Source organism: Euprymna scolopes, chromosome 46, assembly GCF_053919585.1.
Source record: "Euprymna scolopes isolate OS-2025 chromosome 46, ASM5391958v1, whole genome shotgun sequence".
Classification (NCBI taxonomy): Eukaryota; Metazoa; Mollusca; class Cephalopoda; order Sepiida; family Sepiolidae; genus Euprymna; species Euprymna scolopes.
The window spans coordinates 124,250,277-124,259,533 of NC_136527.1; positions in this window are offsets into that span (position 1 = coordinate 124,250,277).

Consider the following 9,257-nt stretch of genomic DNA (forward strand, 5'->3'; position numbering starts at 1 on the left):
AAAAAAATGTAAGCAGGCAGTTTACGATTTGAAATGCATCGTTAAAATTATATTTTTCGCTAGTTCTTGCAACTTTATATTTTTATTACGTCGTCTTCAAGTCCAATGTAAACAAGTTCTTGATAAGCCGCCCCTTATAAATAATCCAATTTACCAAATGTACACTTCTAACGATTACTATGATATTGTCCATTGACTACTGTACACACTTTAAGCCTTATCCTCGAGTGGCCTCTGGGGCTTGATAAGTAGTGATTCCTTTATAAAATAAAAAAATATTTCAATACTTTGATGGTGAGTCTATAGTCAGTCTGTGCTGATTTTCCTTGCGATATTCGTTTTCAGCATACCTGAACAAACTGAACGGTTCGAGTTTTCCAGGTACGATTTTTCCAGAGACGAGTTTTCCCGGGACAAGTTTTCCGGGCACTGGTATAAGTGCTATGGGTTCATGAGAGCACATCCCATTAAAGTACTTGTAAACAGGGATGCAACACTGAGGCGATGGGACAGACGTTGGAGATTGACCTATAGCACGCACGGGGCCTATTAGATTAGATACTCTTTTTTTTGTTGTTTTTGTGCTCAACGATAAAAACCGACTTCTTCATTTGTGTTTGCTTCTCATTTTCGCTTTTTCTCTGATAAGTGTTTCGCTAATGTGAAAAAGAAAGCATGTTCGAACGTTTGCTGACATTTATTGGATGTGTTCCTACCAGTATTTTGCTTAATTTTCGAGTTTGGAGCGATTATCGAGTCTCACAAGATGTCTGTAAAATGTCAGACACTTCTTTATTGTTCTAACTTAAAACCGTGCGCTACTTTTGTTTGTGTTGAATAAACGTTTTAAAATAAGTTAAAACAACAAAAATGTGATCTAGGTAGGTAGCAGAGTAACTTATCTTGCCTTTGGTAACATTCATTTTCTTATATATTTATTTATTCACTACTTTTTCGTTTTGTTCTCTTGAATGCGAAATATTCGCCATGAAATTTCCACGGGTCACGATTATTTCGTTTTATTAATCTTAAGTTTCATAGAATAAAAAGTTCAGACACAACTTTGTCGAGCGATTTATAATCGATTTCATTTAACTTCTGTTTGACCCCGGCACGTACGACCCTTTCTCTCCTTCCCCCACTCTCTCTCTCTCTCTCTCTTCTTTAGCTTGGTGACAAGCGATATGCTTATGTGTGCGTGCGTGCGTGTGTGTGTATGTGTGTACATGCTTGCGTATGTGTGTTGTCGTATTCACCAAAATTTAAAAAAATAAAAACTTTTTTCCCCGACCGGCCGGTTTAGGGTTGTGAGGTGTGGTTAGAGTTCATGAAAATAAATGTTAGCAATAAAAACTTTTTAAAACCAAGTTAGAAAAAAGAAAACAATTTACTTCCCCACGGAGCCCCCGATTCTTCTTCTTTTTTTTAGGCGATGTAATAAACCATATTTTTGAGCAGGGTTGCCTCCTCTCTTTATTTTGGTTTGTATATTTTTCATGTTGCAAAAATGCTCCCGGGAGATCTTTTTAGGATTCTAAAGGTTTGCTTTTTTTTACACTTTTTATTATCTTCGAAAAATGTAAAAAAAATGTAAGCAGGCAGTTTACGATTTGAAATGCATCGTTAAAATGATATTTTTCGCTAGTTCTTGCAACTTTATATTTTTATTACGTCGTCTTCAAGTCCAATGTAAACAAGTTCTTGATAAGCCGCCCCTTATAAATAATCCAATTTACCAAATGTACACTTCTAACGATTACTATGATATTGTCCATTGACTACTGTACACACTTTAAGCCTTATCCTCGAGTGGCCTCTGGGGCTTGATAAGTAGTGATTCCTTTATAAAATAAAAAAATATTTCAATACTTTGATGGTGAGTCTATAGTCAGTCTGTGCTGATTTTCCTTGCGATATTCGTTTTCAGCATACCTGAACAAACTGAACGGTTCGAGTTTTCCAGGTACGATTTTTCCAGAGACGAGTTTTCCCGGGACAAGTTTTCCGGGCACTGGTATAAGTGCTATGGGTTCATGAGAGCACATCCCATTAAAGTACTTGTAAACAGGGATGCAACACTGAGGCGATGGGACAGACGTTGGAGATTGACCTATAGCACGCACGGGGCCTATTAGATTAGATACTCTTTTTTTTGTTGTTTTTGTGCTCAACGATAAAAACCGACTTCTTCATTTGTGTTTGCTTCTCATTTTCGCTTTTTCTCTGATAAGTGTTTCGCTAATGTGAAAAAGAAAGCATGTTCGAACGTTTGCTGACATTTATTGGATGTGTTCCTACCAGTATTTTGCTTAATTTTCGAGTTTGGAGCGATTATCGAGTCTCACAAGATGTCTGTAAAATGTCAGACACTTCTTTATTGTTCTAACTTAAAACCGTGCGCTACTTTTGTTTGTGTTGAATAAACGTTTTAAAATAAGTTAAAACAACAAAAATGTGATCTAGGTAGGTAGCAGAGTAACTTATCTTGCCTTTGGTAACATTCATTTTCTTATATATTTATTTGTTCACTACTTTTTCGTTTTGTTCTCTTGAATGCGAAATATTCGCCATGAAATTTCCACGGGTCACGATTATTTCGTTTTATTAATCTTAAGTTTCATAGAATAAAAAGTTCAGACACAACTTTGTCGAGCGATTTATAATCGATTTCATTTAACTTCTGTTTGACCCCGGCACGTACGACCCTTTCTCTCCTTCCCCCACTCTCTCTCTCTCTCTCTTCTTTAGCTTGGTGACAAGCGATGTGCTTATGTGTGCGTGCGTGCGTGTGTGTGTATGTGTGTACATGCGTGCGTATGTGTGTTGTCGTATTCACCAAAATTTAAAAAAATAAAAACTTTTTTCCCCGACCGGCCGGTTTAGGGTTGTGAGGTGTGGTTAGAGTTCATGAAAATAAATGTTAGCAATAAAAACTTTTTAAAACCAAGTTAGAAAAAAGAAAACAATTTACTTCCCCACGGAGCCCCCGATTCTTCTTCTTTTTTTAGGCGATGTAATAAACCATATTTTTGAGCAGGGTTGCCTCCTCTCTTTATTTTGGTTTGTATATTTTTCATGTTGCAAAAATGCTCCCGGGAGATCTTTTTAGGATTCTAAAGGTTTGCTTTTTTTTACACTTTTTATTATCTTCGAAAAATGTAAAAAAAATGTAAGCAGGCAGTTTACGATTTGAAATGCATCGTTAAAATTATATTTTTCGCTAGTTCTTGCAACTTTATATTTTTATTACGTCGTCTTCAAGTCCAATGTAAACAAGTTCTTGATAAGCCGCCCCTTATAAATAATCCAATTTACCAAATGTACACTTCTAACGATTACTATGATATTGTCCATTGACTACTGTACACACTTTAAGCCTTATCCTCGAGTGGCCTCTGGGGCTTGATAAGTAGTGATTCCTTTATAAAATAAAAAAATATTTCAATACTTTGATGGTGAGTCTATAGTCAGTCTGTGCTGATTTTCCTTGCGATATTCGTTTTCAGCATACCTGAACAAACTGAACGGTTCGAGTTTTCCAGGTACGATTTTTCCAGAGACGAGTTTTCCCGGGACAAGTTTTCCGGGCACTGGTATAAGTGCTATGGGTTCATGAGAGCACATCCCATTAAAGTACTTGTAAACAGGGATGCAACACTGAGGCGATGGGACAGACGTTGGAGATTGACCTATAGCACGCACGGGGCCTATTAGATTAGATACTCTTTTTTTTGTTGTTTTTGTGCTCAACGATAAAAACCGACTTCTTCATTTGTGTTTGCTTCTCATTTTCGCTTTTTCTCTGATAAGTGTTTCGCTAATGTGAAAAAGAAAACATGTTCGAACGTTTGCTGACATTTATTGGATGTGTTCCTACCAGTATTTTGCTTAATTTTCGAGTTTGGAGCGATTATCGAGTCTCACAAGATGTCTGTAAAATGTCAGACACTTCTTTATTGTTCTAACTTAAAACCGTGCGCTACTTTTGTTTGTGTTGAATAAACGTTTTAAAATAAGTTAAAACAACAAAAATGTGATCTAGGTAGGTAGCAGAGTAACTTATCTTGCCTTTGGTAACATTCATTTTCTTATATATTTATTTATTCACTACTTTTTCGTTTTGTTCTCTTGAATGCGAAATATTCGCCATGAAATTTCCACGGGCCACGATTATTTCGTTTTATTAATCTTAAGTTTCATAGAATAAAAAGTTCAGACACAACTTTGTCGAGCGATTTATAATCGATTTCATTTAACTTCTGTTTGACCCCGGCACGTACGATCCTTTCTCTCCTTCCCCCACTCTCTCTCTCTCTTCTTTAGCTTGGTGACAAGCGATATGCTTATGTGTGCGTGCGTGCGTGTGTGTGTATGTGTGTACATGCGTGCGTATGTGTGTTGTCGTATTCACCAAAATTTAAAAAAATAAAAACTTTTTTCCCCGACCGGCCGGATGAGGGTTGTGAGGTGTGGTTAGAGTTCATGAAAATAAATGTTAGCAATAAAAACTTTTTAAAACCAAGTTAGAAAAAAGAAAACAATTTACTTCCCCACGGAGCCCCCGATTCTTCTTCTTTTTTTAGGCGATGTAATAAACCATATTTTTGAGCAGGGTTGCCTCCTCTCTTTATTTTGGTTTGTATATTTTTCATGTTGCAAAAATTCTCCCGGGAGATCTTTTTAGGATTCTAAAGGTTTGCTTTTTTTTACACTTTTTATTATCTTCGAAAAATGTAAAAAAAATGTAAGCAGGCAGTTTACGATTTGAAATGCATCGTTAAAATGATATTTTTCGCTAGTACTTGCAACTTTATATTTTTATTACGTCGTCTTCAAGTCCAATGTAAACAAGTTCTTGATAAGCCGCCCCTTATAAATAATCCAATTTACCAAATGTACACTTCTAACGATTACTATGATATTGTCCATTGACTACTGTACACACTTTAAGCCTTATCCTCGAGTGGCCTCTGGGGCTTGATAAGTAGTGATTCCTTTATAAAATAAAAAAATATTTCAATACTTTGATGGTGAGTCTATAGTCAGTCTGTGCTGATTTTCCTTGCGATATTCGTTTTCAGCATACTTGAACAAACTGAACGGTTCGAGTTTTCCGGGTACGATTTTTCCAGAGACGAGTTTTCCGGGACAAGTTTTCCGGGCACTCGTATAAGTGCTATGGGTTCATGAGAGCACATCCGATTAAAGTACTTGTAAACAGGGATGCAACACTGAGGCGATGGGACAGACGTTGGAGATTGACCTATAGCACGCACGGGGCCTATTAGATTAGATACTCTTTTTTTTTTTTTGTTTTTGTGCTCAACGATAAAAACCGACTTCTTCATTTGTGTTTGCTTCTCATTTTCGCTTTTTCTCTGATAAGTGTTTCGCTAATGTGAAAAAGAAAACATGTTCGAACGTTTGCTGACATTTATTGGATGTGTTCCTACCAGTATTTTGCTTAATTTTCGAGTTTGGAGCGATTATCGAGTCTCACAAGATGTCTGTAAAATGTCAGACACTTCTTTATTGTTCTAACTTAAAACCGTGCGCTACTTTTGTTTGTGTTAAATAAACGTTTTAAAATAAGTTAAAACAACAAAAATGTGATCTAGGTAGGTGGAAGAGTAACTTATCTTGCCTTTGGTAACATTCATTTTCTTATATATTTATTTGTTCACTACTTTTTCGTTTTGTTCTCTTGAATGCGAAATATTCGCCATGAAATTTCCACGGGTCACGATTATTTCGTTTTATTAATCTTAAGTTTCATAGAATAAAAAGTTCAGACACAACTTTGTCGAGCCATTTATTTAACTTCTGTTTGACCCCGGCACGTGCAGTGCACAGAACACGACCCTTACTCCCCTTCCCCCACTTTCTCTCTTCTTCAGCTTGGTGACAAGAAGCGATGCCTATGTGTGCGTGCGTGCGTGTATGTGTGTACGTGCGTGTGTGTGTGTGTGTGTGTGTGTGTGTGTGTGTGTGTGTTGTCGGTTTCACCAAAATTTAAAAAAATAAAAACTTTTTTCCCGACCGGCCGGATTAGGGTTGTGAGGTGTGGTTAGAGTTTATGAAAATAAATGTTAGCAATAAAAACTTTTTAAAACCAAGTTAGAAAAAAGAAAACAATTTACTTCCCCACGGAGCCCCCGATTCTTCTTCTTTTTTTAGGCGATGTAATAAACCATATTTTTGAGTAGGGTTGCCTCCTCTCTTTATTTTGGTTTGTATATTTTTCATGTTGCAAAAATGCTCCCGGGAGATCTTTTTTAGGATTCTATAGGTTTGCTTTTTTTTACACTTTTTATTATCTTCGAAAAATGTAAAAAAAAATGTAAACAGGCAGTTTACGATTTGAAATGCATCATTAAAATGATAGTTCTTTCAACTTTATATTTTTATTTCGTCGTCTTCAAGTCCTATGTAAATAAGTTCTTGATGAGCCGTTCCTCTTAATCCAATTTACCAAATTTAAACTTCTAACGATTACTATGATATTGTCCATTGACTACTGTACACACTTTAACCCTTATCCTCTAGTGGCCTCTGGGACTTGATAAGTAGTGATTCCTATATAAAATAAAAAAAATATTTCACTACTTTGATGGTGAATCTATAGTCAGTCTGTGCTGATTTTCCTTGCGATATTCGTTTTCAGCATACCTGAACACACTGAGGGTTGGCCCCTTTCATATGCCGCCTGTTTAAACATGGTCGCCAGTGATTTACATTTCAAAATACACGCATTAATAAAACTAGCTCCAAAACTAGTAGTCTGTCTGTCTCTGCTAATTTTCCTTGCGATATTCGTTTTCAGCATACCTGAACAAACTGAACGGTTCGAGTTTTCCGGGTACGGTTTTTCCGGAGACGAGTTTTCCCGGGACAAGTTTTCCAGGCACTGGTATAAGTGCTATGGGTTCATGAGAGCACATCCCATTAAAGTACTTGTAAACAGGGATGCAACACCGAGGCGATGGGACAGACGTTGGAGATTGACCTATAGCACGCACGGGGCCTATTAGATTAGATACTCTTTTTTTGTTGTTTTTGTGCTCAACGATAAAAACCGACTTCTTCATTTGTGTTTGCTTCTCATTTTCGCTTTTTCTCTGATAAGTGTTTCGCTAATGTGAAAAAGAAAACATGTTCGAACGTTTGCTGACATTTATTGGATGTGTTCCTACCAGTATTTTGCTTAATTTTCGAGTTTGGAGCGATTATCGAGTCTCACAAGATGTCTGTAAAATGTCAGACACTTCTTTATTGTTCTAACTTAAAACCGTGCGCTACTTTTGTTTGTGTTAAATAAACGTTTTAAAATAAGTTAAAACAACAAAAATGTGATCTAGGTAGGTGGAAGAGTAACTTATCTTGCCTTTGGTAACATTCATTTTCTTATATATTTATTTGTTCACTACTTTTTCGTTTTGTTCTCTTGAATGCGAAATATTCGCCATGAAATTTCCACGGGTCACGATTATTTCGTTTTATTAATCTTAAGTTTCATAGAATAAAAGGTTCAGACACAACTTTGTCGAGCCATTTATAATCGATTTCATTTAACTTCTGTTTGACCCCGGCACACACGACCCTTTCTCTCCTTCCCCCACTCTCTCTCTCTTCTTTAGCTTGGTGACAAGCGATATGCTTATGTGTGCGTGCGTGTGTGTGTGTGTATGTGTGTACATGCGTGCGTATGTGTGTTGTCGTATTCACCAAAATTTAAAAAAATAAAAACGTTTTTCCCCGACCGGCCGGGTTAGGGTTGTGAGGTGTGGTTAGAGTTCATGAAAACAAATGTTAGCAATAAAAACTTTTTAAAACCAAGTTAGAAAAAAGAATACAATTTACTTCCCCACGGAGCCCCCGATTCTTCTTCTTTTTTTAGGCGATGTAATAAACCATATTTTTGAGCAGGGTTGCCTCCTCTCTTTATTTTGGTTTGTATATTTTTCATGTTGCAAAAATGCTCCCGGGAGATCTTTTTTAGGATTCTATAGGTTTGCTTTTTTTTACACTTTTTATTATCTTCGAAAAATGTAAAAAAAAAATGTAAACAGGCAGTTTACGATTTGAAAGGCATCATTAAAATGATAGTTCTTTCAACTTTATATTTTTATTTCGTCGTCTTCAAGTCCAATGTAAATAAGTTCTTGATGAGCCGTTCCTCTTAAATAATCCAATTTACCAAATTTAAATTTCTAACGATTACTATGATATTGTCCATTGACTACTGTACACACTTTAACCCTTATCCTCGAGTGGCCTCTGGGACTTGATAAGTAGTGATTCCTATATAAAATAAAAAAAATATTTCACTACTTTGATGGTGAATCTATAGTCAGTCTGTGCTGATTTTCCTTGCGATATTCGTTTTCAGCATACCTGAACACACTGAGGGTTGGCCCCTTTCATATGCCGCCTGTTTAAACATGGTCGCCAGTGATTTACATTTCAAAATACACGCATTAATAAAACTAGCTCCAAAACTAGTAGTCTGTCTGTCTCTGCTAATTTTCCTTGCGATATTCGTTTTCAGCATACCTGAACAAACTGAACGGTTCGAGTTTTCCGGGTACGGTTTTTCCGGAGACGAGTTTTCCCGGGACAAGTTTTCCAGGCACTGGTATAAGTGCTATGGGTTCATGAGAGCACATCCCATTAAAGTACTTGTAAACAGGGATGCAACACCGAGGCGATGGGACAGACGTTGGAGATTGACCTATAGCACGCACGGGGCCTATTAGATTAGATACTCTTTTTTTTGTTGTTTTTGTGCTCAACGATAAAAACCGACTTCTTCATTTGTGTTTGCTTCTCATTTTCGCTTTTTCTCTGATAAGTGTTTCGCTAATGTGAAAAAGAAAACATGTTCGAACGTTTGCTGACATTTATTGGATGTGTTCCTACCAGTATTTTGCTTAATTTTCGAGTTTGGAGCGATTATCGAGTCTCACAAGATGTCTGTAAAATGTCAGACACTTCTTTATTGTACTAACTAAAAACCGTGCGCTACTTTTGTTTGTGTTAAATAAACGTTTTAAAATAAGTTAAACGTTTCAAACTTTTTACCTTTTATGGAGTTTTTGTTATGTAGCTGCCTTTTCATTGGTTGATTTAAACTTGTTTAGGTTGAAGAGTGCATGTAGACGTGTGTGTGTGTGTCTGTGTATGTTTGTGTTAATGGAAGTGTGTGTGTATGTGGGTGTGTGCGTCGTTGGCGTTGAAGCATGTTGGAGGGGAGCGTA